Source organism: Belonocnema kinseyi, chromosome 5, assembly GCF_010883055.1.
Source record: "Belonocnema kinseyi isolate 2016_QV_RU_SX_M_011 chromosome 5, B_treatae_v1, whole genome shotgun sequence".
In the NCBI taxonomy this organism is placed as follows: Eukaryota; Metazoa; Arthropoda; class Insecta; order Hymenoptera; family Cynipidae; genus Belonocnema; species Belonocnema kinseyi.
The window spans coordinates 2,478,706-2,489,521 of NC_046661.1; the positions used below are offsets into that span (position 1 = coordinate 2,478,706).

At 31.3% G+C, this 10,816-nt stretch overlaps 1 protein-coding gene across 1 annotated transcript in view; it reads left to right on the plus strand.

The window, feature by feature from the left end:
• Positions 1-7,841: 7,841 nt before the first annotated feature.
• Positions 7,842-10,816, plus strand: part of LOC117172847 — a 44,258-nt gene continuing 41,283 nt past the window's right edge. The window contains exons 1-2 of the mRNA XM_033361099.1: positions 7,842-8,622; positions 10,553-10,789. The gene's annotated coding sequence lies outside the window, so the exon portion shown is untranslated. The remainder of the gene's footprint in view (positions 8,623-10,552; positions 10,790-10,816) is intronic.

Sequence of the window (10,816 nt, forward strand, 5' to 3'; positions counted from 1 at the left end):
ATTTGTTTCATCAAATCATTTGACAATTAACAAGTCAACAACGTTTTGGACAAAATGGGTTATTTATCTTACGTCCATGAGAGGAATGGCGCTGTCACAAGAAAACAAATTGGAGATTGGTTACACATCAATAGAAAATTAGTTATTCATAAAAAACGGCGTACTTTCTTAATAAGTTGTAGAAATAATGCCTTATTTCCAACACATATTCAACAAAATTTAAGTTAAGAACCTTTGAAAAAGGTACGCATGTGTACCGAAACGTCAGGAAGTTTAAAAGGAGTTTTTTCTATTAAAGTAGTATCTGAGCTTCGAAGAACATGTTTTTTTGACTCATATTTATTTTCGATTTGCGATTGGACCTTCAGACGTAAATAATTTGAAATCTACGGTTTGAAATCAATAAATATAAACTTTCGAAAAAAGGATTGATTTGTTTCATCAAATCATTTTACAACTAACAAGTCAACAACGTTTTGGACAACATGAGTTATGTATGTTACATCCTTGAGAGGTATGACGCTGTCACAAGACAAAAAATTGGAGATTGCTTACACACCAATAGAAAATTAGTTATTCTCAAGGAACAGCGTACTTTCTTGATAAGGTGTAGAAATAATGCCTTATTTCAAACACATATTCAACAAAATTTATGTTAAGATCCTTTGAAAAAGGTACGCATGTGTACCGAAACGTCAGGAATTCAAACGGTGTTTTTTCTATTAAATAAATATCTGAGCTTTGAAGAACATGTTTTTTTTAATCATATTTATTTTCGATTGGTCCTTAAGACATAAATAATTTCAAATCTACGATTTGAAATCAATAAATATCAACGGTCGAAGAAATTATTGATTTGTTTCATCAAATCATTTTACAGTTAACAAGTCAACAACGTTTTGGACAACATGGGTTATTTATCTTACGTCCTTGAGAGGTATCGCGTTGTCACAAGACAACAAATTGGGGATTGGTTACACACCAATAGAAAATTAGTTATTCTTAAGGAACAGCGTACTTTCTTAATAAGGTGTAGAAATAATGCCTTATTTCCAACAAATAATCAACAAAATTTAAGTTCAGAACCTTTGTAAAAGGGACGCATGTGTACCGAAACGTCAGGATGTTCAAAAGTAGTTTTTTCTATTAAATAAATATCTGAACTTGGAAGAACATGTTTTTTTGACTCATATTTATTCTCTATTTACGATTGGACTTTAAGACATAAGTAATTTCAAATCTGTGATTTGAAATCAATAAATATCAACTGTCGAAGAAAGGATTGATTTGTTTCATCAAATCATTTTACAATTAACAAGTCAACAACCTTTTTCGACTACATAGGTTATTTATCTTACATCCTTGAGAGGTATGGCGCTGTCACAAGACAACAAATTGGAGATTGGTTACACAACAATAGAAAATTAGTTATTCTTAAGGAACACCGTACTGTCTTAATAAGGTGTAGAAATTATGCCTTATTTCCATCACATATTCAACAAAATTTAAGTTAAGAACCTTTGAAAAAGGTACGCATGTGTACCGAAACGTCAGGAAGTTTAAAAGGAGTTTTTTCTATTAAATAAACGTCTAAGCTTCAAAGAACATGTTTTTTGTCTTATTTTATTTTCTATTTACGATTGGACCTTAAGACATAAATAATTTGAAATCTACGAATCAATATCAACAAATATCAACGGTCGTAGAATGGATCGATTTGTTTCATCAAATCATTTTACAATTAACATGTCAACAGCGTTTTGCACAACATGGGATATTTATCTTACATCCTTGAGAGGTATGGCGCTGTCACAAGACAACAAATTGGAGATTGGTTACACACCAATAGAAAATTAGTTATTCTTAAGGAACGGCGTACTTTCTTAATAAGGTGTAGAAATAATGCCTTATTTCCAACACATATTCAACAAAATTTAAGTAAAGTAGCTTTGAAAAATTTACGCATGTGTACCGAAACGTCAGGAAGTGTAAAGGTAGTTTTTTCTATTAAATAAATATCTTAGATTCGAAGAGCATGTTTTTTTGACTCATATTTATTTTGGGTTTACGATTGGACCTTAAGACATAAATAATTTTAAATCTACGATTTGCAATCAATAAATATCAACGGTCGAAGAAAGGATTGATTTGTTTCATCAAATCATTTTAGAATTAACAAGTCGACAACGTTTTGGACAACATGGGTTGTTTATCTTACATCATTGAGAGGTATGGCTCTGCCACAAGACAACGAATTGGAGATTGGTTACACACCAATAGAAAATTAGTTATTCTGAAGGAACAGCGTACTTTCTTAATAAGGTGTAGAAAGAATGCCTTATTTCCAAAACGTATTCAACAAAATTTAAGTCAAGTACATTTGAATAAGGTACGCATGTGTACCGAAACGTCAGGAAGTTCAAAAGGAGTTTTTCTATTAAATGAATATCTCGAAGAACATGTTTTTTTGACTCATATTTATTTTCGATTTACGTTTGGACCTTAAGACATAAATAATTTGAAATCTACGATTCAATATCAACAAATATCAACGGTCGTAGAAAGGATTGATTTGTTTCATCAAATCATTTTACAATTAACAAGTCAACAATGTTTTGCACAACATGGGTTATTTATCTCACATCCTTGAGAGGTACGGCGCTGTCACAAGACAACAAATTGGAGATTGGTTACACACCAATAGAAAATTAGTTATTCTTAAGGAACAGCGTACTTTCATAATACGGTGTAGAAATAATGCCTTATTTCTAACACACATTCAACAAAATTTAAGTTAAGAAACCTTGAAAAAGGTACGCATGTGTACCGGAACGTCAGGAAGTTTAAAAGGAGTTTTTTTTATTAAATAAGCGTCTGAGCTTCGAAGAACATGTTTTTTTGACTCATATTTATTTTCTATTTACGATTGGACCTTAAGACATAAATAATTTCAAATCTACGATTTGAAATCAATAAATATCAACTGTCGAAGAAAGGATTGATTTGTTTCGTCAAATCATTTTACAATTAACAAGTCAACAACGTTTTGGACTACATGGGTTATTTATCTTACATCCTTCAGATGTACGGCGCTGTCACAAGACAACAAATTGGAGATTGGTTAAACACCAATAGAAAATTAGTTATTCTTAGGGAACAGCGTACTTTCTTAATAAGGTGTAGAAATAATGCCTTATTTCCAACAAATAATCAACAAAATTTAAGTTCAGAACCTTTGTAACAGGGACGCATGTGTACTGAAACGTCAGGATGTTCAAAAGGAGTTTTTTCTATTAAATAAGTATTTGAGCTTCGAAGAACATGTTTTTTTGACTCATATTTATTTTCTATTGACGATTGGACCTTAAGGCATAAATAATTTCAAATCTATGATTTGAAATCTATAAATATGAACTGTCGAAGAAAGGATTGATTTGTTTCATAAAATCATTTTACAATTAACAAGTCAACAACGTTTTGGACTACATAGGTTATTTATCTTGCATCCTTGAGAGGTATGGCGCTGTCACAAGACAACAAATTGGAGATTGGTTACACACCAATAGAAAATTAGTTATTCTTAAGGAACACCGTACTGTCTTAATAAGGTGTAGAAATAATGCCTTATTTCCAACAAATAATCAACAAAATTTAAGTTAAGAACCTTTGAAGAAGGTACGCATGTGTACTGAAACGTCAGGAAGTTCAAAAGGAGTTTTTCTATTAAATAAATATCTCGAAGAACATGTTTTTTTGACTCAGATTTATTTTCGATTTACGTTTGGACCTTAAGACATAAATAATTTGAAATCTACGATATAATACCATTAAATATCAACGGTAGAAGAAAGGATTGATTTGTTTCATGAAATCATTTTACAATTAACAAGTCAACAACGGTTTGGACTTCAAGGGTTATTTATCTTACATCCTTGAGAGGTATGGCGCTGTCACCAGACAACAAATTGGATATTGGTTACATACAAATAGAAAATAATTTATTCTTGATTAACAACGTACTTTCTTAATAAGGTTTAGAAATAATGCCTTATTTCCAACATATATTGAACAAGATTTAAGTTAAGAACCTTTGAAGAAGGTTCGCATGTGTACTGAAATGTCAGGAAGTTTAAAAGGAGTTTTTTCTATTAAATAAATATCTGAGCTTCGAAGAACATGTTTTTTTACTCATATTTATTTTCGATTTACGATTGGACCGTAAGACATAAATAATTTGAAATCTACGATTTTAAATCAATAAATATCAACGATGGAAGAAAGGATTGATTTGTTTCATCAAATCATTTTATAATTAACAAGTCAACAATGTTTTGGACAAAATGGGTTATTCATCTTATATCCTTGAGTGGTATGGCGCTGTCACAAGATAACAAAGTGGAGATTGGTTGTTGTTATTATCTGAAGGTCTTCAACCAATGTCATTAAATTAGCTGATATTAATGCGGAAAATTTTTTGGAACACTGTGTCATCACTACAAAGATGCCGCTGCATAAAAATTTGCTGAAATCTCGCTGATTCCCTGTTTAAAAATTTCTCGAATTTCACTTCGAATTGTCTCATTCAATAAAAGCATAGGAAGTACTTCCTCTTCTTCTTCTTCCTCGAGAAGACAACGAAATGAAAATTGACCTGGTCACTTGTCTCCAGCGTCCCGCAGGAAACCCGTAAGAATCCCTAATCACGCGACTAGTTTCGCGCGAATGAAGTAGCGCGACTTCAGTCGCGCATACTGAAACCCACCTTTAAAAATATTATTAGCTTTTTTCACAATTTTTTTGTCTAAATCGGTGAGCATTTGTAGGCTGTGCGTTATTCTAAACCAAACAAGTTTTCTTAACTTTTTCTTCCCAATGTGCGGTACTATTTTAGGTAAGAAACCAAAAACTCTCTTTTTTTAAATAATCTTGTAGTATCTTGTATTGGTCTTGTTGTATCGTGCGTTATTTGGTTTGAAATGTTGATTATCGTGTTTTTTTCGGAATTTCGTAAATGCTATAACTCTGGTAAATTTCGGTTTTATAGGAGAAAGTCATACGAATAAATTGTTCATCTGTTTGAATAATATAAACATCCGTCCAGAAAATTTGTGAATTTTGAAAAAAGTGGTCTCAATAATTTTCCAAATACGCTCACTTTTTAAATTTTCAAACAACATGGCTGGCTAATGAACTTGACCTTTATTTTAGGACATTAAAACAGTATACCAAAAACCAATCTAATCTGTAAATTCTTTCGAAAGTTATTGTGCTAACAAACTAAAAATCTGCGGACACACACGCACAGAAACACAGACCGACATACAGAGAGACAGTCAGACACATTCGTAAAACCCTGTTTTTCGGGTTCCGGGGGTCTCAAAGCGTAAAAATTTGACAAAAACGGGGGAGGGGTCAAATTTTACACAAATCTGATACCTACTCTTGATGAGAATGTAAAACTTAATTAATTTGTAATGAATGATGTTTTCGTAGTTCTGTTTTCTGTTTGAATCATGAAAAATAGCACTAAGAATATTAAAAAAAAAGAAATTTTTTTGAAAACCCCCACACGAGACGAATAAGAAAATTAATAAGCATAAGCTGTGATGAGAATGTGCCCACGCAGCGGGCTGATTTTTTACTGTGAATGTAGCTTTTTATGATTAAAACACAAAATACGCATTCTATCAAAAAGTGATTTCAACCAAATTTGTAGATCTTTTTAAAATGCACAACTTTTGTCAAACCATCTTTTCATCTATTTTGCACAGTTTAACCGCAAAATGTAATTTTTGATTTTCCATTATTTTTTTATGCTGTCAAAATTTGAATTTTCGATTTTTCAAAAAAAATGCAAAAAGCTATTAGAATAATCTTGTAGGGCATTAAAAAAAGAAACATTTTCCTTCTCTTGACTTTTTTCCATATCCTGCGTTATTTGGCTTGAAATTTTGATTTTTGTGTGTTTTTTAAATTTTGAAAATGCTTTAACTCTGGTAAATTTTGGTTTTAAAAAAAAAGTCATTAGGATAAATTTTTCGTCTCTTTGAATAATATAAACATCCGCACAGAAAATTTTTGAATTTTGAATAAAAGTGGTCTAAAAAATATTCAATATACGCTCTATTTGTGAATTTTTATCCAAAATGGCTATCTAGCGAACTTGACCTTTATTTTAGGACATTAAACGAGTATACCAAAGCCAAATCCAATCTGTCAATTCTTTCGAAAATTATCATGCTAGCAAACTAAAAATCTACGGACACACACACACAAAACACATAACGACACACAGAGATACAGACATACTCTTTCGTTAAAACGTGTTTTTCGGATTCAGGGGGTTTCAAAACGTAAAAATTTGACAAACCGGGGGGGGGGGTGAAATTTCACAAAAATCTAATACCTACTCTTAATGAGAATGTAAAACTTAATTAATTTGTTATGAATAATGTTTGGGTAGTTCTGTTTTGTCTTTGAATCATGAAAAATAGCATTAAGAACATTTAAAAAAAGAAAATCTTTTGAAAAGCACCACACGAGATGAATAAGAAAATTGAAAAACATAAGTTGTGATGAGAATGTGCCCACGCAGTGGGCTGATTTTTTATTGTCAATATAGTTTTTCATGAATAAAACACAAAATACGCATGCTATCAAAAAGTGATTTCACCCAAATTTGTAGATCTTGTTAAAATGCACAACTTTTGTCAAGCCATCTTTTCATCTATTTTGCACAGTTTAACCGCAAAATGTAATTTTTGATTTTCCATTATTTTTTTATGCTTTTATTCCATCGTAGGATAAATTTCCGCCTAACAGCATGCAAACTTTAACAGCGGGAAATTTTACATGCAACAAAATTTAACTTTATTTTTTTCTATGGAATTGTTTACATATTAGAAAGTTAGGTTTGTTAAAAAATACTTAGCAACTGCTGACTTATCGAATACAAAAGATTGATATTGCAACAAAATTTAAAATATTCTCTTTAGCATGATTTTTACACAAAACTGCTATTTTGCACTTTTTTGTGTGCATTTTCCGGGTACAGTGCAACCAAATGAATGCCAAAATTAAAAGTAATTAGTTGTAAATGATTTCTATAAAAGTCCTTAAGAAGTGACTTAACTTCAATTTACAAAAAGTTGATAACAAGTACTCCTTTTTTCAATTTTTTCTCAAATTAAGTCCAGTGGAACGGGTTCATGTTGACCTACTTGGATAAAAGAAAAGATATGGAATTTCCTTTTGAAGAAAACCAATAAAACTTGAGAGAATCAATCACTTGAAATGAAACATACAGCAGATATAAATTTCGACCACCTTAGTCCCCTAGCGGGCCTAGTGCACTAAGCAGGGTTAAAGATTGGTAACATTTTTGGTCGGTGTATTCGTCGGCAGACAGGTCCATCGAAAAGTGGTCGTTTGCGGTTGCACCAAAACGCATAAGCACTCAACCGTACTAACGCAACGCAACTGAGAAGAAGTGGTTTTTTCTGTATCCGACCAGGCATGCATACTTTAAGAACAGGTTCGATTCCCTGTGACTCAACAGAGGACGCCACGACTGCCTGCACTCTGTCTTTACTGAGCACTCAAGGCCCAAGCAAGTGACCGGCCAGCGGTACTAAGCGGGACCTATATATCAGCATCAGTGGGCCCCTTTCCCCTCTCTCTCTTGCTCGAGCTCCTGCCCCCTTTCCACTGTGCCCCCCATTTTCTCAAGTCAGTGTACCAGGCCCCATTGCGTCGCTGGTCCCCACCCTACTCAACTCAACCCGAAACTGCCGCATGATCCTTGTCTTGGATTCAGTCTTACAATCGCCGCGCTGGTTGGATTCTTACGTGCGTTATGCATTCACCAATCTGATTAATTTTTCTTCATTACTTGCAAAATTCGTTAAGAGTTTTTTTTTTGAGTGTCAAGCAATTTTAAAATGTGAAAGTGCTTTCGGTTTATGATAGTGTTTTGTTGCTTAAGGATCCTCTGACGATCTTTTACTGATGAGTTTTTTGTGCCACCAATTTTTCTTCTTGGATTAATTTTAACTTCCACTGACCTTAGATTCACCGGGATAGGAATCCCCAACGAACTTGGATTAGATCGGATTAAACAGATTAGTTCTGTTACAGATTCCGGAATTAAATTGGTTTAGATGAATAGAGATTTTTGTAACCGAAAATGTTGCCTCGGGAGTCTGCGAATTTTTCCATTCTCAAAGTTCTAACTTGATGGATCCTGGATTTGAGAGCTCCTATCATGTCACGTCTTTTGGATAACAATAATGTACAACAGTTTTATTTTGGAACAATTTTTATTCAAAAGTAATTTTTGAGAAAAAAATTTCTTGGATATAAATAAAAACATTATTGAAACAGATTAATGAGATTTCTAAATTTGTGTTTAACATTTTATCTGGCAATTTTCTGCAAAAAAAGGAAGCGCATCCTCCAAACAAAATAGAGTTTACACTCTACTTTTGAGATCTGAAATTCGAAATGGAAATAGAAAATTTAGGTGTCGCAGATTTCTCCTGCGAGAGGTTGAATGACATCTCTCAGTTTCATACACCACTCGATATACGAAACGCACCGATTACTTCTGATTCAGTGATAACGGTAGTACTGAGCAATATGCTTGATAAATCATTTGGCACTAATATTAAACATGTTCTTAGAAAAAACCTAACGGTACTTTTAACGAAAGTGACTGTCGTTCCAAAATAAAATTGATGGCAGTACCTACTAGATTATAAATAATTTACCTTCTTTTTGCTTTGCAAGTTTCGCAACAAGGAAATTTTAAAGTGTCACTTGCAATTAGCAAACCCTTATATTTTAAAAGTTTCCTCACACAGATGTGTATAATTCTTATATTCTTATATTCTTATAAAACAGTTTTAGACTTCTTATTTTATCTAATCCTAATTGCTTGAAAATAGTTTTGTGCGTTTAATTTTCTACAAAATATATGAATTTTGAAACAGAAGCTCAGTTTTCTCCCAGAAAAGACGAATTTTTAACAGAATACCTGAACTTGCAACTAAACACAAATATTTTTAATAGAAAATAGTATAGTTAAATTTTTCGATCAAAAAAAATATTTGTGACAAAAAAAGAAGAATTTAGAACAAAATAGTTTTATTTCCAACCAAATAGTTGAATTTTCTACCCAAAAAGACTAATTATTTAACTAAACAATTAAATTTCTAATAAAAAAGAATAAGTTTATAACAAAATTGCTAAAATTTCAACAAAATTAATAAATTATTAACAAAATAGTTAAAATGTCAACAAACAAAAATATAATAGTTGATATTTTAAGTAATAATATTTCTGTTTTAATAGAAAAACAGTTGGATTTGAATTTTAAACCAAGAAAGATTTTTTAACTATGTGTATAAAAAAAGTGGAATATTCAAGTCAAAGAAGTTTGTACCAAACAAATAAATTTCCAGCAAAACATGAATAATCATCAAAATGTTATTTGTCAACAAAATTTTGATTTATAAAAATATTTTAATTTCCAACAAAATCTTAAACTTTAACTAAATTGCTGAATTTTCTACGAAATTAGTTAAATTTCCAACTTAAAGAGCATAACTCGTTAACAAAATTGTTAACCTTTCCATAAAATAATTAAATTTGCAACCAAAAACTTTAAAACTAGAAAGAATAAACAATCAACCAAAAATAATTAGATTTTCGCATTGTATTATAATATTTAAATGGTAGTATATTCTATAAGGGCCTAACCCACATTTTTATGATTCTTCAGAAAGGACAAAAGACGTTCTCAAAAATAGAATTCAAAAAGTTAAAAATAAAGTACTTCTGAGATAAATCTGTGCTGAATTCAACTCTGGACATTTTGAATCGAAAATGTTATTAGACTGTTGGAAAAATCCGTTTTAAACTTGATAAAAATGTATATGAAGTCATTTGCATACAAGGTAGTTGAAATTGAATATACTTTTAATATTAAATTTAATATACACTTCGGAATAGTAGCGTGCTTGAAAACTCAAAGTATTTTTATTTCTTTAATCTTCCTCAATATTCGCAATTACATTAATGATATAGCATTCGTCGATTGAATTGCTTTTTATGATTTAAGTGTAACGTATGGGTGGATTTTCTTTCAAAATTTGCACTGAATTGTAGAAATGTAATGTGAGTACAGTTGATTGTAGGTTAAGTCTGCTGTTTATTAATGTATATTTTATCTGCTGTTCATTATTACACATTTCGATTTGAAATTCAATTTTATTTTGAGATAACTGGCAGAATGTAGCATGTTTAATTATTAAGAATAAAAAATACTGCTAAACTTCGTTCGATTTTGTAAAAAATGAAATTATCAGAGTGATCATCGTGAGGGTAAATGAAATTTAATATACATGCTCCTTAACAGCGATTTTATATGCTTGAGATATTAATTTTAACTTACATTGCTATTTTAAATTTAACACTATTTTTAACAGTGTATGAAAGTAAGTATAAAGGCTCTAAAAAAATTTGCAACGACATAATAAAATGGTTTTTAAAGGTGCTCTAGTCTAGTGTATTTGAATCGATAATAGGAAATTTCATATGCAAAAGATGACACATGAGTTGAGAAACCCACCTCCTTTTCCAAAAAGTTTTTGATGATTATATTTGAGAAAAGGTGAATCGGGCGACAAAAAGAGGTTTCGCAAAAAAAATTGTACACAAATTTCTAATTGCATTTCCTAGCGTGGCCAAGCCTTCGTTTCTCGAAATGGGGTCGTTTCTCGATAGAAAGGTATAAAACTAAAATTATAGATAATTT